Source organism: Scyliorhinus canicula, chromosome 15 (genome assembly GCF_902713615.1).
Source record: "Scyliorhinus canicula chromosome 15, sScyCan1.1, whole genome shotgun sequence".
In the NCBI taxonomy this organism is placed as follows: Eukaryota; Metazoa; Chordata; class Chondrichthyes; order Carcharhiniformes; family Scyliorhinidae; genus Scyliorhinus; species Scyliorhinus canicula.
In genome coordinates this window covers 60485416-60510116 of record NC_052160.1, presented here as the reverse complement: position 1 = coordinate 60510116, position 24701 = coordinate 60485416, and the positions used below count along the sequence as shown (strand labels likewise).

The following is a 24701-nucleotide window of genomic DNA, read 5'->3' as shown; positions in this document are numbered from 1 at the left end:
TGGGGTCCGTGTGAATGTTTGTTGGTTCGAATGGGTGATAACTATTGAAGTAAGTGGCCCTTTATTCGGTGCATTGTGCCTGTTTAGTTTTCCATCGAGAGGTTTACTTGCATCAGCGGAAGGGGGGGGGGGGGGGGAAAGAAAACCTTCGAGTTTAGCATATCCCCGTCAGCCTAAACACCCGATTGAAATGCGACTTGTGAATTAACATTTTGGGTCGCAGAGAGTAGCGAGCTGGTGAAGACAGCTTCTCCATTGGATTTCAGTTTTGAAGTGTATGTCTGTAGCACTGGTTCCCTGAATGCACCCCCTTCCCATACCGAAAGCTGGTGTCGATTCCAGGGTGGTTAGGAAGTGGCATTTGCGTTTGATTTCTATTCGGAGATTAACGCGGTGCCAGACGGACGGTTCCTCATTTAAAACACACACACCAAAAAAATCCGTTTATGTAAAAACGCACAGCGGTACGAGAGAAACAAGAAAACTTGTGACCATTGCCAGGTTTAAGGCAGAGATTGTACAGCTGGACTGACAAAGCAGCAAGATTCAAGTCATCCCTCCAAAGTGAAGTAGGAAGAGTTTTAAAACCAGTATCATTAGTAAATTGGAGCAAATATCCCAAATCGACGAGCGCCCTTTTAATCCTCTGTGCTTTTTGATGTGTACACATTAATGACAAATATACCCAGACGGTAATCTTAGCGCTCAAGCGCTACGTGGGAAGGATATTCCTTTAGAGACAGAGTTTTGGCTGAAGCTGGACTGGGAATTCGTATGTTTAGAGTAGATCTTTTCCAGGATCCCGCTTCTCAATCAACACCATTTTTTTATATTTAAGAGTTTGTGACGGTAATAAACCAGCGCAACGCCAAACACACACAAGACAGAAATAGACAGAAATCTTGACATTATAAAGCGAAATAAAAGGTACCGGTTGGAGTGGGGGAGTTTAGGGTCCCCACCAGCTGGTTAAATGAATCGTTAATGTCTCTCCAGGAAGTTGTGCCTGGCTGATTCTCTCCCCCCCCCCCCCCCACACACCCACAAGCGTTGCGAATGGTCTGACATTCAACGCCTGTTAGGGTTGATTACAATTGCGCAGAATGTAGATTCACCCATTGTATCGAGAGAGCGAGAGAAAGGGAATGGTGAAGCACCCGTGAACAGCCACAGATATTTAATTTATTGTATCGCTATCTCTCTGTATAAAATGGCAAGATGATTTGTAAGCAGTTCGAGATTCCAAACTTGCAAATGAATAATTGTTGGTATTTGTAAACCCAGTCCTTTCGTCCGCAGTTAAGTCGCTAACTGTCAATATTTCGACTCTGCGTTTATAAACTCGAGCTGCAAGCTCTGAGGACATTGTTTCATAGTTGTAAACCACCCCACCTCATATTGTATTCATTGGCCGCCTCGCGATCTCTTGAGCCAGAATATTAGCGATTGCAGCTCCTAATGTGCGAAACCTCCTCTCCCCCCCCCCCCCCCGCCACAGTTCGCCATTCTGCAGAAAAAAAGTATGGGGTTTGGCTTTTCAAAATTGCTGTATTTACAGCATTTGCCCGGGTGCAGCTGAGATGTGTGTTGGGTAGTGGAGGGTCTGAACCTTCAGTTTAATCCCTGTAGACACAGCTGAAACCCTTTTTAAATTCCGTTGTTTAAAAACCAAAAACGCTGAGCTTTTCCCTTACATTACAACATTTAAAAAAAACAAGGACACTGCCTCATTGGATTTAACGCGCCTTTTGGGGACGTCATGCGATCCCGGATTGCGCTATATAAATGCAAACACCTTCCTTTACCGAGTTGTCAGCGCCCCTGACGGCTTCGTGTTTAAAACGGCCGCTTAAAAAAAAATACTTTATTCCCTTCCATTCTGGCTGCGGGGCAGCTGAGTGCTGAGGTTGACTGAGTGTGTACCGCCTGAGAATGGAGGCAGACGATTTGAACTCCCACTCTGTGTGTTCAGCGGCAGGACTGAAACCTGGATTCCTGGTTTCCCTCCTGGTAAAATATTAAGAGAAGTTACTCAGTGCATACGGTAGTTGGTGGTTCAAGTGTTAGCACGCAGTGCTCGGTCCCTTGTTGCAATGTGTGTCTGCCTCACAGGAGGGATGGGGGGGGGGGGGGGGGTGTTCCAGTCGCTACTCTCAAATGCAGACACGAGTGAGATTTACTTTTAAATGTTAACTTTAATAATTACTATGAATAGCAGATTTCGCTGTCCATATGTCTTATCTCCATTACCTTAATGGCCTTTTAAATATTAAATGATGGACAGTGGTTTTAAGTTACTATTAAAGACTTGGGCAGACTTGCAGTCTGAGGGAGGTTGCGAATGAAAATTAAGAATGCTCCATCGTATCTCTTTTCAAGAGCACGAGTTTGTACCTTTAACTCCAGCTCACAGCGGTATGAGCGATTCTCTTCAAATAGGTACAGGGGTGAGAGGTGAAAAACTGAACACTTAGAGTCAGGCTTATTGATGTGAGCAAAAGGGGAACTCTAAATATAGAGCAAAGCAGAACGTCTATTTAACAGGTTTCGTGAATCGTAAAGGGCAGAGTTTAATGTCGACAACTTTAGTGGGCCATTTAAGCTGGGCTTGGCAATTTGGAGGTTTGCTGACAAGGTTGAATGTTAGATTAGGTAGCATGGTCAGTAATATCGTATTGTTTTAATGGAAAAGTCCCAAGAAAGCACAGCTTAGTGACAAGGAATTCACTGGCCTGGAAATCTTGATGTGGGACTGCATATTCTCCACTCCCACTCTCCCCATGCCCCCCACCAGTGTCCTTGCAAAGTACAGTGTTAACTGGGAACACAGACCTCCGAGGTATCTCCATGTCCATTTAACCGGCTGCATTTTTTATAAATTTAGAGTACCCAATATTTTTTCAAATTAAAGGGTCATTTAGCGTGGCCGACCCACCTAACCTGCACATCTTTTGGGTTGTGGGGGTGAAACCCACGCAGACATGGGGAGAATGTGCAAACTCCACACGGACAGTAACCCAGGGCCGGGATTCGAACCCGGGTTCTCAGCGCCGTCATCCCAGTGCTAACCACTGCGCCACATGCCGCTCTTTAACCGGCTGTTTGAAGGAACTGGCTCTCGGTCTTTGATTTCGCCCGAATGAATTCCAGTCATGTTAAAAATTAAGCCCGTGTCCCCTCTGAAACGGGTTCAAATTCTCAGCAGCGCTGGGATTGAAAGTTCCCCCTGACCTGGAAGGATGCTGTCATCTTACCGCCCCACCACAACTCCCCAGATCTGGGGGAGTATATTACAGCTTCTTTCGCTCTCCTTCTGTGGCGTAACGTTCGCCCAGCGAATCTCCTGGAGCGAGGTAAAGTTATGGCAGCCCGGGATTGACTACCAAAGACAAGAGTGGCTGCCCCCCCCCCCCCCCCCCCCCCCTCCAGCCCAGCCCAGCCAGAGTGAGTGGAGACGGTCAAAAGGTCGGAATTCACATCAACAAAGTCCAACAATTAAACTGGTCAAATGAGGTAACAGGGCAGGCTCTTCCAAACGGCGTCGCTTCGCCACAACGCTTGGGCCAAAGGCAATGACATTACCTCCACCTTAGTCCGGAATTTCCTTGCCTCGACTGGCTTGAATGCGGCGAATTGCGCTCGGGTTTGTCTGTGATTTATCGGGACAACATGGTCCTGCCTTTTTTTTTGCTTTCAACTGATCACTGGCTGATCCAGTGTCTAAACGAGAAATCGGATTTAATACGCCCAGGGCCGTGGCTGATAAATGAGTCAGAATGGCTTAAAATGACAATTTAACCCGCTTCCAAAAATGGAAGTTATTTGGTGCGGGTTTAAGCTTGTGTGAGTGGTGAAGCTGTAAAAGATAGATGGATAGATAGATGGATAGATAGATAGGCAGACAGACCTACATAGAAAGAGGTGTACAGAGAGAGGCCGATATATATATATATATATATATATATAGAGAGAGAGAGAAATAGACATATACATATATATAAAGAGACATGTGTATATAGAGAGATAAATGGATAGAGATAGATGTACAGAGACAGAGACGACCTATATATTTACAGAGATATATGCATAGAGACAGATAGAGATAGACAGATATTTATATATATATATATATATAGAGAGAGAGAGAGAGACATGTATATATAGATAAACATATATACAGAGAGAGAGAACGCAGAGGATAGATATGAGCGCCAGCGATGAATAGATAGATATAGAGAAAGGGGGATAGAGATTAGTTAGCTAGTTAGATATGTGATTCATTCCTTAAGCCCACCTCTGTCGGGAACAGAGTTGTTCGCCTGGCTTCTGAGACCTAAACTTAAAGCTTCCACCGAACAGGCTTTAGATTATGAATATTTGTGGACTATTTGAGTCGGAAGCACAGGGAGAAAGGAATACTTGGTTATGCTGATGGGGTTGGAATGGAGTTGGGCAACAAGGAGGTTGGCCTTAAGCTTAAACGCCAGTTTGGAGTAGCTGGGCCGAATGGCCTGCTTGTCCCTGTGGACTGTATTCTCTCTGCGTAACACGGGGAATGCGGCCAAGCCAGCTGTCCGGCGTCCAAAGGGTTAAAGGGAGGCGAGTGCAGAGTTGGCAGGACTGCGAATGCCGAAAGGACGATTCCCAAAGATCTAGGGAGAGATTCTGGGCGACCTGTCCTGGACAAGAGGGGGGAACCTTCAGCAAAAGAGAAAAATAAAGACAGTTTTAAGCGTCGGCACCAGAGCGATCTGCAAAGATCAGACACGAAAGTGCAGCCCCGCCGCTCCCTCACAATCTCCTGGGCCGCAATATCCGTTTCGCAACTGTCTTAAAGCCTGCTTTCCACGTCAGTCTCCACACACAAAGATCAAGATTTTTTAAAAAAAAGGTTCCATGTTTACATTTATTTTCCTTCCTTCCCCTTGAGGTTTAGTCTAGACTTTTACTCACCAGGTTTATACACATTCAATAGGTAGATGTAATCATAACTTTGAACAGCACCCCCCTGGTTTAGTGAGTGCTCGCTACCACCACAGAGTCTCTCAGTGAAGGGTGACGGACCAGCAATGCTGGCCAGCGCCATGTGACCCATTCCCAAGGCATTCTTTTACCCTGGACTGAATCCTTTGACAGCTTAGAATTTAACCCTCTCCCTTCCTCCTCCCCAGTAATCTCTAAAAAGCTTCCTGGTGTTGAGTGGAGTGTTGGGGGTTTAGCTAATTCTGAATAAGTGCACCCTCCACAATATTCTCTGCTCTCCCCCCCCCCCCCCCCCCCCACTCAGAACACCCAGTCACCCAGTACTGTATCATTTTTGTTGCATATAACAGGTTAACTGTATTTTCACATTTACGGGGAGGGGGGTATGCGGTGTATGTATAGAAAACGGGTCACCGGAGGGAGGAAGGGCACTTAGTTTGAAACGATTATGGAACAGCGGACAAAAATATTCGTAAGGTTTAGTTTACTTCGAGTCCCAGTCCCAGCATTGTTTTTAAAATCTCCTTTTGCAGACGGAATATTCTTCACCAATGCAAGTTGGAATGATCTGGGACACACTGGTTCAATTAGTAAATTCGATAAATCATTGGGGGTGGGGAAGGGGGGGGGGGGGGTTGCGGCGAATGGAGAACGAGCACTGAGGCTCAATGGGATAGCTCTTTCAAAGAGTCGGGCACACACTCGATGGACCGATTGGCTTCTTTCCCGGCTGCCGTGCGATTGTGTGAAAGCAGAGTTCCCCTAACTTCACATTTTGACATGTTAGTGTCGCCCGGGAGGAAGGGGTCAGGAGTGAGTGGGCGACATATCAAAGTGCCAAAAGGAAAAAAAAAATTCCCTTGCATGCGTGAGAGTCTTGTGTTATGTGTTGTAGATTTTCCAAAATGCTGTCTTTGGCAGAGTGAGCCCCAAACGATCCAGCCGCCACTAGCCAAAAAAAATAGGAGAATGTTTTGCTTTAACTCCAACCTCCCTCCCCAAAATATCGAGGCAATTATTGCTGGCAATTTCTGAAGAAGGACATTGTGGCTCAGAAGCTATTAGTAAGAAGTTAGTGTGTAGTGTACAGTGTAGCAGTCAATAGCAGCTGCACTGTGGTGAGTGGGTGGGGAGTTACTGTCAGATAGGTTTTAGTTCGTCCATCAGTTCGGAAACATTACCAAAATTGCTGTTGCCCTGGAACTTCGAGCGAGTCCGCCGAGCAACTGTGCTTCCAAGGTTCCATGATAAATAATCGATTAGAAATCATAAGGGTTGAAAAAGTATATCCCCCCTCCCCCCCCCCCCCCCCCCCAGCCCTGCCCTTTTACAATGTGTGTGTATCTATTTAGACACATTGTCCCAAAATCAAGTCTTTAACCCTCTGGGAAAACACGCGGGGTTTGATCGAGAAAGCCACTCTCTTCATGTGTCCAACAAGCAGCGGCCAAGTCAGAAGTTCCAAGGGGGCTTTGTCTTGGAGCGCACAGGAAATCCCCCTATCCATAGACTGTGTTCAGAAACATTTACCCCATTTCTCTTTGGACTGAGGGGGTTTCCATCCACCTTGGCGCGACCACCAGCGCAATGGGAGAAGCTAGGAGTTGGGAGTTTTGACCGGCGTTGTCAATCTCATTTGTGTCAACCCCCTCCGCCACAGGACGCCGCGGTTCCAGCCGGGGAATTCTCTCACGAATAATCTTCAAACATAAAAAAAACTACCCCTTCGAGCAAGCTTTTGGTCAACCTGTGACCCCAGGTTAAATGACCCCTCATGACATTATTTAAAACAAAAATGGCCATAACCGTATGAAAGGCGCCATATCAATGCAGTTTTGCTGGAGATTTGTGCTTGGCCTCAGGTGCAGAAACAAGGGGGCAGCCAGTCCTCGGGACTGAACTCTGGCCCATCTCCTCCTTCCACAGCCCCAGGGACAGTGCGTGGAGCTGATGGGCGCGGGATTGCCATCGCGGGCTGGATGTGGATTCGCAAGTCTTGTGGTCCCTTCACCCGCATTCACAAAATGCCAGTGGGAGAGAGATTGTCTGTCAGGTCTTGTTAAATATTCACCCGCATTTAAAGCGGAGTTTCTATGGAAACGCATGATTGTGTTTCACATTATTGTGAACTTCCTCACAGCGGTAACTTGGGCCGAGGGCAGGCAATGTAAAAGGAGAGATGGTGTGATAGAGTTCACTCCAGTTTCTGTGTGCTCAGGCAGCTTGCTTCCAGTGGGACGGGTGGATGTTGCGTTAAGTGTACAGATGTTTAAATAAAGCTGGAGAAGTTGGGGAGGAAAAGAGAGTCCCGATTGAGATTGGGGGGTTGACATTCTTCTTTATTTTAAACACTATTGAAGATAATACAGAAACCCTTCTGACCGGTATAAAGCCTTGTAGCGCCAAACACTCATCTGTCTCCACAAAGGGCGATTGTTTTTTTAAAGTGTATTTTCTCAGGGGTCACTTTGTTGGTCGGGCTTAACTGTGAAGCCGCCGGGAAGGTTGGGATCGATGGTGAAGACCCCCCCCCCCCCCCCTCCCCCAACACACACTCCGCTCTCTCCCGGTCAATGTTCTTCGTCAAAGATTATAACTTGTCCACATTGCTGGATGTATGAGTGGTGCTCGAGTCTTTTTGTGTTAGATAGAGGGATGGGGAGGGGGTGATTACTATATTTTTGGACATTTCGAACCCAAACTGGGTCAATCTCTGCTGTGCTTCGTCAGATATTAATAATCCTTCCATTGATTTAAAAAAGATAAATGTGTGCTTTATTGGGACGTGGTTTGCAGCGCTATACTGTGTGTAGGTTAACAGTGGCTGCCTGTATTGCAGGCAGTAAAGTATATTAAAGACACGTTTGTCAGTGTTTTAGTGGTTATGGTGCCGTTTACATTGGGCACCCACAACATTAATTAAAGCAATACACGTAATTATCTGAAATGTCAAGCAGTGATCCCCCTCACAGGCTCGGCGCTTGGAAATGACTCTGTGCAGTCCTTTCCCAAGATTCTCACTTTATATCTTGATCTTAAAAATCCCGTCTGTTCGAGATGTGCCTTTTAATCTTTTGCAGCAACAATCCCTTTTCATTAAGACATTCATTCGTGCGCATCTTTATTTCTGCTGAATCCCCCCGCCCCCCATATAAAACCCGCACCCGTCTTTGTGGACAGAGTTCCTGCATCAAAGGTTATTGAAATGGCGAATCGTCCTTCCATCCGGCTGCGATCTTACTGCGGTGCATCGCTCTATAGGTGGAGCTTAATCATGGGTGAACATTTCTGGGCAGCCTGGTATTTTTAAAACGGCCATGGGTGGTGACATGGGGATGTTAGGCTTTGCAATTCAGAGAAAGGACACAAGTTGTATCATCGTCTGCCGCTTCTGGAATCCCACTTTATTTGTGTGTTGTCTGAATAAAGGACGATTTGCCGAGTGTTCAAGGGTTTGCTTTTAGGTAAGAGCCGATTGGCTGTGGGGTTAGCAGCCCGGGAAAGGGCACAAGGCCATTTGGAAGTGTTGATTGAACAGTGTTGATATTGTTTTGAATATACAGGTGTATGTTTGTGTGTGTGTGTGTGGGGGGGGGGGGGGGGGGGAGAGAGGTTGTTGGTCACAGTGCTATAAGATGTTGCAGCTGTTAAATGTTTATTATTTTTTTAACGAACTACAATAAGGGAGAGGCAACAGCACAGGCGGCAGCCATGTGCTCCTGGTCTCCACATTGTCATGTCTTCATTGACCAGGGAGAGGCAAGACTGCACCAACAGTCTTAGAACAGCCAAAAACTACCAAGGCTAACTTCAATTAGTCCAGATCTGGTGGATTTTGATTTTGTTTGTTTGCTTGTTGGGAGGTGAGATTTTGAGGATTAATTTGCCCAGTTTTCTCCCCCTCCCCATGTCTCCACATCACTTTAGGATAAGTCAACCTTTCTGGGGTGAGGGGGTGAGGTGGAAAACCCCCAAGAAACACAATCTCTCCGAAAAGACCAACCAACCACTGAGCAGATAGCACACACACATTATCCAGGGCGCAATTTCTCAGTCCTGTCCTACCTGACTGCTTTAATTGCCCATGAGCCGATGGAAAATGTCTCCTTTTGTTAAACTCATGCCAAAAAGATTAAACTCACACTAGCAGTGCGGTATTAATAGCAAGTGGGTGATAGGATAACACTGTTGTAGCAATGTTGAGAGATGGAAAAAATTCTCTTCACAGACCTGTACAGATGTTACGAAGCCCAGTTGTATATTTGAGAGCATATTCTCACTGTAGAATTTGATAATTTTATGTACAGACAATAATAATGGTGAGGGAGAGTAAAACAAGTCTTTAAAGTCTCTCCTGGAGTCTCCATGGTGCGCACACTTCCAGAGCAGCACTCTCTGAGCTTTTGTGTTATCAGTTCAAATGATTGAGTCTGGCTGACTGCTGGCGGCTCTCCCCTCGGTGCAGGCTCGCTTTTAAAGAGACACAAGGCAGATTCCAGTCTGACAGCCCCGTCACTTCATTACAGTCCACAGCCCCCTGTGCTCAAATCCCTCGTCACAGTTTCTTTAAGCCTCTCTGTTCACTATTCCACCGCCCCCCCCCCCCCATTCCTTTGACCAGAGTTATAGAAAAAGGAGAACAAAATGAATAATGTATAAATCCGTTTGAAATGAGTGCCAATCCATAACTTGGAAAGTAAAAAGCGCTAAGGGTTCTTCTTTTTCTCAAGTCTTTTATTTGTTGAGAGTCAGCAGATTGTCTTATCTCTTTGGTGCATTGCTTTGGGGAGGGAAGAGGGGAGCCATCTGTCTGAGCACTTTGAAAATGGTGGACCATTTAAGTGGATGTGTTTTGTATTTTATTGGATGGGAAGTGGGGCTGCGGGGTGGGTCTACACCAGCAGTATAAATTCATATCCTAACCACCAAGCCAGATTAAATGGGAATCGATGCACTATCTGCCCACCCCAGCCGGTTGCAGTGGCGATCTGGCTCTTACACACATTTCACATCATAACTTCAAGTAAACTGGTGTTAGCCATGCTCCCGACTTTAGTTTCCATTTAGAAGCAAGTCACAGTGCCAGTTGATGGAAGATGCACTGGTGTGTGTTTTTTTGATTTGGTGCACTGGATCAACCGAAAAAAAGAACCCACAGCGTGTCTTCACGTTTCCATCTTCAGGATTTTATGGAGGGAGTTGCTGCTGATGTTGCACAGTGGCTAAGTGCCATTAACCTGGAATGTTTCTTCATTCTACTTCTGTACACTTGCAAAAGACTGAGGTTCATGGGTTCCTGTATCCAAGCCGAGTCAGAGCAACATTCTTTATCCAGCTGTCCAGTTAATTTCAATTCAATTCCTGTGTACTGTTTCAGCAGCTATGTGTAGTATGACAGGAGGCGGGTTACGCTGCCAGCGGCAGTGGTACGAAAGGCGGTCATAAATGGAACCCTGCTCCCCACTTGGCTACTTTATAATGGTAACATTTTATAACATTCAGAAGGAAGCTTAGAATTTGCCCCAGTAGATGCAAATCCATTTGACCTGATGTTATGCTGCATCGGTTGTGAATGTAAAGTAGAATGAGGTAAATTCCCAAAGAGTGGTTCATAGCAACTGGGTTTAGGTGCTGGGTGGTTAGGCTGGGGCCAGACCTCCCAACCTTTGTTGCCATTTCCATGTCAATACTCACCCAGGACTATTTGACGTTGAGGTGAGTGACAGTATAACTGTCTTTGAAATTCTAAAACGTAATCCATTGGCATGATTCAAAATTCAAGCCCTGTAGCACAGTGGTTAGCACAGTTGCTTCATAGCTCACGGGTTCCGGTTCGATTCCCGGCTTGGGTCACTGTCTGTGCAGAGTCTGCACGTTTTCCTTGTGCCTGCATGGGTTTCCTCCGTGTGCTCCAGTTTCCTCCCACAAGTCGTGCTGTTAGGTAATTTGACATTCTGAATTCACCCTCTGTGTACCTGAACAGGCGCCGGAATGTGGCGACTTGGGACTTTTCACAGTGACCATTGCAGTGTTAATATAAGCCTACTTGTGACAATAATAAACATTATTGTTTTAAAAACAGTTGTATTGTTTTTGAATCTCTAAATTAGGAAAGACTAAATCTTAGAACAAGATATTCTCAGGCAAGGGCAGCTTTGAGGAGGTGGTGGTGAGCTGCCTCCGTTCAAGCAGCAGCTGAACTGTACACCCACAGTGCTGTCAGGGAGTGAGTTCCAGGATTTTAACTCTGCATCAATGTAAGGATGGTGATATGTAGCCAAATCTGGAAAGTGTGATTTAGGGGCCGCTGTTTTCCCTTGTCGTTCGAGGCAGTGGAGGTCACAGGTTTCGGTGATGCTGTGGAAGCTTCGTGTAAATTTAAAAGTACTCTTGAAGAAGTATTACATTTTACAATCACAGTATATAACTTGTAAGGTGGAATAGAGACAGGAGGTGTGAAACTGTTCCTTCTTAACCCAAATTTGAGTTGACCCTGGGATTGGAGAATGGAGTAATGGCCACTGAGGGAAAAAGGCTGCAGAAGTCTTGGGGCACTCTTTTTGGAAGGTGGTAATTTGAAAGTGAAGACTGATGTGTTTTATTAGCAGTTAGTGGGGTGTGTCTGTCAGCGGCAAAGTGTCTGTGACATCTCTCTAACACCCTCTGACTTGAACACTCATTGACATAAAAGCAATCAGAAGCTTCCAAAAAAAACCCCTCTTCAGTCTTAGGTGACAATGAAATTGGTTTTTATGATTTCTTTTTCTAAACTTTGTAACAAATTGTTGCCACCCTATTTACATCTGACTGATAAAAGCAGAAAATGGTTATTAATCTCAAATGAGACCAAGTGTGGCAATGGTCGAGGAAATAGAGTAACATTACAGGAAATTTGGTGGCTTCCCCTTCTGAAATATTACTGCCTTCAGACCAACACATCAGAAGAATTGCTGTCACGTTTGTAATTCTATGCAAATCTTTCAAAGCCAATGTATTGACAAATGCAATATTTGAAATCATTTTGGAGCTCTATCTACTCAAATCTTCCTTTCTTGTCCCGGATCTAATCAATGCAAAACCAATACTGAGAACAGTTGAGTTTCCAGTGTGCAATAATATTGCTCAAGCGTATCTGTAACAGTAACCACCCCTCTCCCTTTGAAAATTTGTACTTTCTAACCTTTGATAGCTAAAGTAAACCATTCTTACCCTCACCAAGAAGTATGAAAAGATTCTTTGAAATTGGTCTGATTATATCTCTGAGCGATGAGGTTTTCTGTGCTGTAAGCAGTGTGCAAATGTGGCAGAAGGAGAATACTGATAAAAGCCTTGCTCTTTCGAGGTGAGAATGCCTGTATAATACAGATTCTGTGGAACAGAAGGTATAAACAGCTTCAATGCTGAATTCCAGTGGGATAATAGAGAATTCAGCAGCGGAGTCGTTCATCTTTCCCTTTGTATGCAGTATCCCTTATATATACCCAACTATGCCAAAATAAAAGACTTTAGCTTTGCATCTGAAACATCCTTGCAGTGAAACATTTTCTTCTGAATTGTTTAAATCTTAGAGTTTGTTCTTTCTCTCTGTTAGCACCATGCAGTTTCATGTTTGTGGGTGTGATAATCCTGTTTCTCATAGGATTAATATTCAACATGTGTACTATCTGAAATGATGACTCACATATGTGAAATTACACTTCGATGGTCCCAGAAGTAGCTTAAAGATGGAATTATTGCTTCAGTGGAGGCTGTGCACATTATAGGATTTGCTGTCCCTGAATAGTATCAGTGTGTCCTATATACTCTTTCACTCAGGCAAAAGGCTATTATATCCTACACCGTAGATACTTATGTCAGGACCATCCTCCAATTTGTTTGCATTTGAAGTTGAGTGAGCTAAAATAATTTCTCCAAATAGAAAAGTGAGACTTTTGGTCGCAAGCATTTTTATTTGTTTGCGGGGGGGAGGCTGCTTGGACATGTTTTGACAGGAGACCGTTTGGCAGAACTGGTATTAATTGCTTGGGTCTGTGGTGGGGCCCTGTTTGCACATTAACTTTTTTTCAGAACTATCTGCTTATGTGTTAAACTGGGAATTATGTCCTTTATTAGCCCTGACAGGGACTCGGTTCCTTTACCGTGTTTGCCTAATGTTGTAGCTTTAAAAGGCAATCTCTTTCTTGGCAAAGGTCTAATTGCCTCATCTTGAGTTTTCTGTAACCCTTGGGAGATTGCATAATACACAACAGCGCTAGATACAAAAATGTTTTTAATGTCTGTGCTAACTCCACTGAATGGTTTCTTACATTTCACAGAGCCTGACTCTGTTTCTCATCGCCAAACATATACAAGATTGTGCAAGTCAGCCTTAATGCTAAACATTATACTGGAGGATAGAAATGTGTGTTTGTGTGCATGTTTGTGCCTGTCTGTATGTGTCCAACTGTTTGAATGTGTGAGTGTGTATTTATGAGTGTGACTGCGTCTGTTTGAATGTGTGTCGGTCTTGTGTGTCGCTATAAGTAGGTATGTCTGTGAGTTTGCATGTGTGTGCATTTGTGTGTCTGTATCTGTCAGTGTATGTGCGTTGCAAGTCATTGTGCGATGTTTTTGTGTGGGCGTCTGCATCCATTTACTTTAAAAAATCTCTAAATGCTAGATTATATTCAAAGGAAGGAAGTCTATTTGGTTGGATTTTAGTCTTTTGGGGATTGATATTTTGTTTCACCAGTAATAGCATGTTTTGATATTTTCCATGTGTTTAAATGCACAAAAGTACTGTTCAGTGCAATTGTGCTTCATTGAAATGCTGCTTTTTAAGGTTGAATATTTAAAATCCGTGATCTACTATGACTTTGATCACTTCAAAATGGAGCACAGATTTAAAATGGTACTATATGCTGCAAACAGATTTTAAATCGTACATTTTCCATAAAAAAATCTCTCCCATAATAATACCAGAGGCTTTGAACAGAATGGGAATCGTGATATTTTGTGACTTATAGCCATTTACTGGCATCACTTTGAGCTTTTGTTAAGGTCCTGGCCAATCTGTAATGTGCCACGTGGAATAGAACATAGAAAAATACAGCACAGAACAGGCCCTTCAGCCCACGATGTTGTGCCGAACTTTTGTCCTAGATTAAGAACAGATTAATCTACACCCCATCATTCTGCCGTAATCCATGTACCTATCCAATAGCTGCTTGAAGGTCCCTAATATCGGCAACTGTGGAACAATATTATTATAGAAATAGATACTCGACTGGTGCAGCACGGTGGCGCAATGATTAGCATTGCTGCAACACGGCGCCGAGGACCCAGGTTCGATCCCGGCCCTGGATCACTGTCTGTGTGGAGTTTGCACATTCTCCCCGTGTCTGCGTGGATCTCGCCCCCACAGCCCAAAAATAAGTGCCATGTAGGTGAATTGGCCACGCTAAGTTGCCCCTTAATTGGAAAAAAAATTGGGTACTCTAGATTTTTATTAAAAATAGATACTCTGCTGATGAATTTGTCCTTGTGGTGTTCTGAGCACAGTGCTGTATTGCCCATGAACCTGATCCAATGGTTAAGTTGTTGTACGGATACCAGTTAGGCACATTGCACTAATACACAAACAGTAAACTATATTTTTAGCGTTTCAGCTTATTAGCTCACATGCACACGGCAAATTCTTCATTTAATCAGTAATGGATTGAGTATTCCATCACAAAAATAATTGACTGCCACTGGCCTAATAAAGATTAATGGGGTACCCCAAAAGAATAAAGGTGTTCATGGCCTAACAAGAGGTAACAATGATTTATTGCACAGTTCAGCTGTGGCCAATAAATCTGTATCTGTTATTCTAATGAAAGCTTTGACTTTTCTCCCCTTGGTGAAAGAGTCTTTAACTTTTTAGCATGGCATCAATTACCAAATTATGCTTCAACTGGAATTTCGACAATGCAAAATGGTGAGTGTTTTCGGAATCACATCAATATTAAACTTGATAAGATGGCTGCCGTTCACCTCTTCCAGGCCCCAACCCCTCCCCTCTGCCCCATTGTTTCTAACTGCTGCTTGTCCAAAAAAGGCCGATATGAAATGACCCGTGCTCCAATACAGTTTGCTGATTTGATTTTTAACATTCAACAGTTTCACAGCATTTCATTTACTTTAATGAATTTTAAAAAATGTTTTGGACATATTTTTCATTCTCCCCAAAGACTTTTTGCTTAAAGCTTAAGTAGGTTGAATAATAATGACAGATCATCTAAACTATGAGCTACTAATGCTAGCGAATATAGCTTGTTTCTACTTTTGGTGTATTTGAAGAAATGAACAAACTTGCGTCAAAACACTTGAGTCAGAAAGAATACGATTTTTGATGCTCGAAAAAAACTCACGGTAGCTAAGGGGCCTCACGGTAGCATGGTGGTTAGCATCAATGCTTCACAGCTCCAGGGTCCCAGGTTCGATTCCCGGCTGGGTCACTGTCTGTGTGGAGTCTGCACGTCCTCCCCGTGTGTGCGTGGGTTTCCTCCGGGTGCTCCGGTTTTCTCCCACAGTCCAAAGATGTGCGGGTTAGGTGGATTGGCTATGCTAAATTGCCCGTAGTGTATGGTTAATGGGGGGATTGTTGGGTTACGGGTATACGGGTTACGTGGGTTTAAGTAGGGTGATCATTGCTCGGCACAACATCGAGGGCCAAAGGGCCTGTTCTGTGCTGTACTGTTCTATCTGCTGTTGAAAACTCTCATCTGTGCCTTTGTTGCCTCTCTCGCCGCATTCAACCCTCTGTTACTTAAGCTTAACCAAAACGGCCCTGTTCGCCTGTGAGGCACCAATACCCTCACCTTCCGTCCCACCGTGCTCACATTGGTCCTGACCCCTACTCCTGTTACTTGGTTAAGTGGCCATTCCTCATGTCAGATCCTTGATAGCAAATGTGACAGGCTGACCATGGAGAACATAGAATATACAGTGCAGAAGGAGGCCATTCGGCCCATCGAGTCTGCACCAACCCACCTAAGCCCTCACTTCCACCCTATCCCCGTAACCCAATAACCCATCTAACCTTTTTGAGTGGCACAGCTGAGGCTGGTTCCTGTCGCCACACATCACCTACCTACCCAGGCTGTCCTAATACCATTTCAATGAAAAGAATTGCACCGGGTTCATTCCATGGATCTACCATGTAACCCAATGGGAAACTAAGTAGTGAAGATTCTGAAACGCACCATAACATTCAATCTTTTTTTTAAAAGTATGGTGCTGGACTTATTTGGTGTTTGTTATTCACCGTGAATAATATTATTCACTGTGAAGTAGTGGTTATCCCAGGCTAGCTGAACAATCTGCTATCTTTAAATTGAGAGAAGGTTTGGCACTGGGGCACAAGAGGGATGCAGGTTCACAAACTGAAGGATTTAGTCACCCACGACTGGTGGATCAATCTGCCAGGAGTCCCAGGTCTTCAGGCTAAAGAGTCAGCTACTGTGCTCTGGACAGCTTCACTCCACCAGGGTCTCACTGGAGATTGCAACCAGCATAGGATGAAACGCACTTCATGTCAGGCTGTCAATTTCAAACCATTTCTCTTCAGCAGCACAATGCATTGAAATACCGCAAGATTTCAATAATCATGCAGAGAATAAAGAGCAATTGTATTCGTGTAACGTGAAGCAGTAGCATGGTGTTTCATTATCCACCAATCCTACAGATAAACTGAAGCCACAGCCGTCACATGTGGCTTACACTTTAGTAATAGATCAATCAGCTGTTTCAAATCTCATTTCTGAAACACATAACAACAACTTGCATTTATAGATCACTTTTAATAGAATGTCCCAACCTGCTTTGCAGGTGTGTTATCAGACAAATATTGACACCAAGCTACATAAGATATTAGAATGCGGATAGAGTGGAAAGGGAAGGTAAGAGGTTTGGGGAGGGAATTGTGGAACTTCATACTTTGAAGACACAGAGGCCAAAGGATACTGTGGATTTCAACAACCTGTGTAAACAAGTCATTAGCAAACCAATTCAATTCAAATTACAAATTTGCACTTTAAACATCAATTAGTTCAACCACTTTGTAACTAGGTTTAAAATAGAACAATTCATTTTCTCATTTTAATATCCATTTCTCTTTGATAATTTCCTCATCAATTGTCCTTAAAACTGCAGCTTTGCAGAGATATGTATATCCTGTGAAAGAAACCCACAGTTTAAATATTATTTTCAGTGTGTCTCTTGGATGAAGCTTTTTCAAATCCTCAGTGAAAAAGAGATCACCGAACTCTCCGAGATACTATAGCAAGGAGAGAGAGATGCGTGAAAATTGTAATGTCTTCAATTCTCGTGTATCAATCAACAACATTGTGCCTTCAGCTCTCATGAAACATTCTGAGGTGGGAGCTTCACAATATCATTATCAAACTTAATTTGATACTGAGACACATGAGGAGATGTTAGACTAGGTGATCATAAGTGTACTCAAAACCTTAATTAAAATATTATTAAAAAAGTGTTCTCAAAGACGTTTTTGAGGTGTCACAGTGGTGCAGCTGTTAGCACTGCTGCCTCACAGCACCGAGGACCTGGGTTTGATCCTGGCCCTGGGTCACTGTCAGTGGGGAGTTTGCACATTCTCCCCGTGTCTGCATGGGTCTCATCCCCACAACCCAAAGATGTGCAGGATAGGTGGTATGGCCATGCTAAATTGTCCTTTAATTAGGGGGGGGGAAGAATTGGGCACTTTAAATTTGTAAATGAATAAATAAATATAATTTTTAAAAAGACGTCAGTAATATCTCTGAGTAGAGGAGAGAGAGGTAGGGCAAGAGAGATTTTAGTGAGAGAATTACAGAGCTTGGAGCCTAAGCTAATGAAGTCATGATATCAATGATCGGGCAATGAAATTGGGGATGCTCAGTAACCTCACTCAGTATATGGCACACTGTAGTTATGTCTGGCCTGAAACCTATAAACCTGGTGGTGTGCTGTATATCCCAGGACACCTTATAGAGAGCCACTGCTGAAGGTTGATTGACAAAGAGGAAAAGTATCAACATACATCTATATAGAAGTTTCCACATCCATAGGACATCCAAAAATGCTTTACACCTAATAAATTGCATTTGAAGTGAAGTCACTATTGCTATGTAGGTTAATTTGATGGCCAATTTATGTAAATATTTAAAACATCTGCTCATGGGATGCGGGCGTCACTATTGACCATCCCTAATCCATCCCTAATTATCCTTGAACTGAGGGCATTTAAGAGTCAACCACATTGCTGTGGGTCTGGATTCACATGTAAGCCAAACCAGGTAAGGACGGCAGATTTCCTTCCCTAAATGTCATTAGTGAACCAGATGGGTTTTTACAACAATCAACAATGATTTCATGGTCATCATTAGACTTTTAATTCAAGATTTTTATTGAATTCAAATTTCCCCATCGGTCATGGGTCCCCAGTGCATTTCCCTGAATTTCTGGATCACTAGTCAAGTGACAATACCACGACACCACCAACTCCCCAAATGAGAAAACGATCAGGCAATCTGTTTTGGTGCTGTTAGTAGAGGGATCAGTTTGACCAGGGTACATGGGGACCTATATGTGCTTCTTTCAAAGGGATATTTTACCTGGAAGTGAACAGGGTCTCAGAATAATGCAACAAAAGTGCCTCAGGATAATGCACAACTGATAACGCAGAGACTTCAGTATTACCCGTATGGATTGGTTACACTGGACGTTCTAACAAATGGGTTTTCCAATGTGCAGAATGATCACACTTGCCGTCCATGTCAGGATCTAGTGGCAAGATCTTACTCCACATTGTCCCCATATCTGATTCATTACAATACATACCATTGTGCTGACATCATGTCCCACCCTCAACAAATGTCTTCATTGCCACATGGGCAATATAACTGATGTATAATTGAAGAAATATGCCTACAGATGCAGGCACAAGAACCAGTAGAAGCAAGGAAACACATGCAAACCGTAAACCTGGCGGTTTACAGTAATACTGGTCAAATGGAACTGATTGCGGAATTCCATGTCACTCTAATTTTTTTTCAACCTTTCAACTATAATTTTCTTCATGAAACAAAAGTGACTTGGAACCAATGCAAATGGAAATTTGATTTCAATGAGATCACAGGCGACAAGGTTCCCTCTCACAGCACTGATGAGGAACAGGTAAACGCATTAACAATATCCAGCAGAATCTGTCTCAGGTTGGCACATCTTCGAATAAACATTCCCCCGAACACTGCTGCAGCTAATAGATGTTCCAGTCATGAGCCAGTGTGAAGAAACTGAGGAAAATAACAAAGCGTCTGTATGAAGAGCTGGGAACTACAAAAATGAAAATTAAACAAGTTATCTTCATAGCAATAGTGAAGGTTCTGATTTTATTTACAAAACCCACGCCCAATGGTTTGAAATGCTTCCCTCCATTCCAAGCCGACTAGCCTCTTTTCCAGGAGGAAATACTGAAGAAATGACCATAGCTGCTAATAGCCCCCCACACCTAACAAAAGGATCATTCTTCACACATGGAATGTCAGCAGAGGGAGCCTTTCATCACGTATACTCTTTAGCCTGAGTTAATGCACAGTAATCAGGAACAAGAACCTTGAGTGGCCAAGCCAAAACAAACCTTCTGTTGTATCTCTACTGTCAATTCATCCACCATTACATCTTCTTGGCCCATGTTCCAGAGCACCCAGGAGTACACGCCCGCACTGAGCAATCCACAAGCACATACAATTGAAACTCTGTTTCCTAAATTACCATTTTAACTCCCCCGCCAACTCCCAGTGACATGGAATCCTTGCTGAGGTAGAGTTTTATAGATGCTGGGCACCAACCATTGCAAATGTCTGAGCAATGACAGTGGATGCTGGCACACTATTCATCCACATAGTGGAAGGCAACAGAACCATACAAGACTTCACTGGGCAGGCACACACATGTAAAGGCACACAGGCAAACACACACATACATATATGTAAGCACACATTCACACATACACACACACATACATGTAAACACAGATACACATGTAAGGACAATCACACACAATTGCTGCATAACAAAACCAGGCACTGGAAACCTGATCAATCTGTTCCCTCCCTAACTCAGGATGCTGAAGAGAATTGCTCAGATCAATGTGGCTCAAGGGTTAAATTTCCACTTCCCAGGCTTTCAACTACTCGTTGAAACCTGTACAGATATTGGGGAAGTCCGGTGAGGTGTCTAACTTCCTAAAACATGCATTGCACTGGAGTAGGGGGCTGAGTGAAGAGATGCAGTAGGATATTTTGTGATAGAGCAGACACAGCAGAAGCATTCAGGCCTGAAAGGATCATTGCTTTGCTGGTAATGACACATGCTCAGTGCGTGCTCTCTGCCAAATGCTTTTGTTTTTGTAAACAAATGTTACTTGTCTGATGAGAGCTGAGTCAGTCCATAATCCCCTGGTTTTCAACAGATACAAGCAGATTGTTTATAAAATGCTCCTTTTGGTTTGGTGGCTGTGACTTCCCAAACACTAAAAATGGAACCAACTGGTCTCTGTGTGCAGATGCACCCTGGTGATTTGATTGTGGTTAGGGAGTATTTCACCGAGGACCATCTTTGGAGAATTCCTTGCATTGAATGCACAGTATTGAGTCTCAAACTGGGTGCACCAGAGCATATCTAATCATGGAAAGACATTTCTTAAAAGTGGTGTTGCTGAGGAAGGTGTGGTATATAATCTGTACTCGTCAGGGGTCTGAAGATAATTACCATTCCCTGAAGAGATTACAGACATCAGCACCAGGGCACAATTATTAAAAAATCAAGACCAGAGGAAAGAGATTGACATCTGGAAACATGCCTGTCTAGCAGAATCTGGCCGACAAGGTGAAGCTAGAAGTCAGCGAGAAAGAAATAGAAGATTATGTTGTAGGGTAACACAAAGCAAAGTGGGAGGAACATATACCCTAGCATGGATCAGTTGGCCTGAATAGCCTGTTTCTGTGGTTTAGATGCTATAGAATTTGGCAGTATGGATTTCCTTACGTTTGACAACTTTTCATCTGCGTTTCAGGCAAAGAGAGTTTTTTTACCAGCTCTGTTTAAATAACTTGCATTGAATTCGCACCTCGAACATGCCAAAAAATATCTCAGGGGCTTGGCAGAGGCATGAGGGGGAAAAACACCTGTGGAATCCTGGAAGGAGAGACTGAGAGGGCTGACCAGTAGTTATGGCAAAAAATTGAGTTTTAAGGAGGACTCTTGGAGTAGGAGGAGGTATAGAGAGGAGGAAATTCTAGTGTCGGGCACGACCACCAGTGGTGGGCAAAGTGAGTGGGTGATGCCCGTAGAAATCAAGTCAGGAGAATGAAGAGTTTAGGGAGAGAAAACATGAGGGGAAGTTATGTAGTTTGGGGGTTTGGGGTTAGAGGGGGTGACAGAAATAGTGAGAGGTGCTTCGTAGAGTCATTTAAATAGAAGGATGCAAATTTGAAATGTGAGGCATTGGGGGACAGGAAGCCACTGTATGGGTGATGGGCAGAAAGGACTTGGCAGAATAAAGGCAGCAGAGTGTTCGTTGAGTTGATTAGTAGATCGAGGGTAAAGACGTATAGTTTGGACATAGAGGTGTGAATGAGGGTTTCACTGGTGGATTGACAGAGATGGGAAGAGACAATCTGGTATATGGGGTCGGAAACGCAGCTCGTGTTGAATAGGACACAGAGGTTTGAGGTGGGATTCTGGAAAATTCCATGAACCAGCTCCTGATAGCTGACACTGCAAAATTCAACTCTCCCACTTTGGCGCAAACTTTCAGAGTGTTTTAGAAGGCAAAGGGAGGTGGGTTAGCCACGGACAGTGCAAACTGATTCACAGACACCCGTCAATGGAATCAGGCCCAAACCAATTCAGGTGAAACTAATGTTACCAAGAAATACCATTTTGCAGATATGTTTTAAATTCTAAGTATGTAAGGAATTTGGATTCTATGGAGAGTTGTGTGGCTTCATTCTCGAAAGGAGCTAATTAAGAAACTATGGAGCAGGCTGTAATATCCCGCATGTGACCTATGGGGTGGGAATGCTTATGTTCCCTGTGCTCCTTTCAGAGTATGAGCTCCCCTGCTAGAGGCGGCTATCTCAATTACCCAATGTATATAATGTCGGCCCGTAAGGCACCAACCAGAGAGGAATTCGGTAGAGATCTACTGGATAGTGTGTGGATAGTGTAGATTTAATTTGTGTAAATAAAGCGTTCATATTTTAATTGGTGTTGACTCCCCATGTCCTTATTAAATAGACAAAGTACGTGGTACCAATATAAAAGACTGCTGGCCCCTGTCACATCAGCAAGATCACAGCCTGAGCAGTCTGTGCAATGCTCGGTGACTGCAGTTTAGTTCTGGCTGCATACTCGTTTACTGTCTGCTTGCTACACGTGGCCATATTTAGTATCTTTTCCATTCCTCACTGTGGTCTGCTGTTCATATTCCTCTTATGGCAACAGAGTTCAATTTAAAGGTAGACGTGTGGTATCCTCAATTGACAAGGAGACTCAGGCTGTTCCTAGCGAGGGAGCAATATATCATTTTTCTTCAAACAGACCTTGTCTCCTGGTCACAGGCCTTCTGACATTAAATATCATCCCAGTTTGGGCTCCCAAAACTGCAGTAAAAAATAAATTGATCCAGCTAAATGTGGGTTAATAACTGAAGATTATGATTCATCAAATTGCAGCACAGTATTTCTGCTAATGTACATGTGACATGCCTCGCAAACACACATGTTAAATGTGCGACTGAGCTGCTCCACACCCATCCAACAGTAAAGCTAGGTGCATAGCATTTACCTGAAGTGGCTAGTATTATTTGCACATGTAATTAGACCGTGTCATGAACAGATATTTGATGTGCATGGGAAAAACGTACGAACAATTACCACGGAACATTCCAGAACGTAGCAGCTGGAAGGAATGAGCTCACAGATTTCTGCAGACTTTGGGTGGCTTCACTAAAAAGCACCACAGATTGCAATGTTCCTTAAATAACCCAAACCTCCTTTTCATTTCTCTAGCTGCATGTAAAGTACAGGGTTGGAGTTTGCTAATTGGACAACAAATGGCAGATCTGTTGTTTATTAAAGTCAAAAGGTTAAATGTAGATGCACAGTAAAGGCGAAGGATGTCTCTGTAATTACAGCCCATCATGGTACAATTATAAGTGTTTATTAAAGGTGTCACTGTAACTTGCTAATCATGATATTGCAGAACAGCTTTTTAAAGGCGGATCTTCTCTCACCTTAACCACCAAAAAGAAACACGTATGAAAGTGGGTGGGGGAGGGGACTTATTTGTGGTGCCTGAATCCATTTCCTGTCAACTGTGGCACAGGCCATAGTTGAACATGTTCAGTTTGAACAACTGAAGCTCTAGGGTCACCTGAGACTTGAATATGCCTGGTTGTTGAGTCTTGTCAATGTTCCTCCAAGGCACTAGGTGGCAGGCCCTGTGGAAGTCAATTGCTCCTCCAAGATAGTGTAGGGAGGAGTGAGGGGGACCAAAGGGAGCGCAACAGCCAATAATAATATCTGTCTCACACTGAAAATATATGTAGTCTGTGTTGCAACAGGTGTGTAGAATTCTGTTCCCTCCTTAGCGTTCAATGGAAGAGCGTAATGTGGGGGTTAACACTTAAAGCGTTTTTCTTTATTTTGCCAAATTACACCACAATGAAACCTTGGTGTAGCAGGAATGGATAGGGGTCTATTTTTAAAATATGTTTAGGGTATCCAACTCTTTTTTGCCCTGCACATCTTTGGGTTGTGGGGATGAGACCCACGGAAACACAGGGAGATTGTGCAAACTCCACACGGACAATGACTTGGGGCATGAATAAGGGTCCCGAATGAAATTAATTATTGCAACCCATTTTATAAGGGTAATAGTGCCCGGCAGGAATTTGTAAATCAAAACTTTTGCAAAAGAAATCTCAGATTAAAACAGGCACCAGCTATATTATGTTGTACACGTTGGTACCCAGATGTTTGATGCATTAGAATATCTTCATTTAGTGCCATTGTACTGCATGAATTTGGCATAAGCATTAGTACAGTAACAATAATGAATGGGATGTACCCTTAATGAGCCTAGTGATGCCAAGATTAATTGATGGATATTTGGAGTGGCTGAGAAATGATTTGAATTTTCTTTGCGTCCTTAAGGAAGGTTTTTTATGGTACGGCTAGATTCTTATTTTTGGCTGTGAATTGTTAGGACCTGCATCATTTCTGAAATGAGTAAATGTTAAAGAAACTTGAGACAGGCCGCATAAATTGAAATGAGAAAGGCTGGGGTAGAGGCCAGAAAGAGATACAGCTCATGTTGTCAGGCACGCGAGGGATTGTAAGATCTATAAAGTTTTGACTCCAGGTTTTTTTTTCCAGAATCTGTTTCCATTCCAGACATATAGTTCTCATTGTTTCCTGCAGGTCTCGAGGGACAAAATGGAGCCAAATCATCTGTCTTTAAAATCAGTTCCATTTTTTATCCTTCAAATACAGTCTAAATACGTGGCTGCTTTACCCTTTGACATATATTTGAAGATTGTTACAGCAGCTCATATCTATTCTTTATTTCTCTTGCCTATAACTCTTGTTTTCTCCTTTGTCCACCCCAGTCCCAATTCTGTCAGGCTG

The 24701-nt window shown here is 43.5% G+C and overlaps 1 protein-coding gene across 11 annotated transcripts in view; it reads left to right on the top strand.

Moving 5' to 3' along the window:
• Nucleotides 1-24701, top strand: part of tnrc18 (trinucleotide repeat containing 18) — a 194729-nt gene that overhangs the window by 9876 nt on the left and 160152 nt on the right. The window lies entirely within an intron of this gene.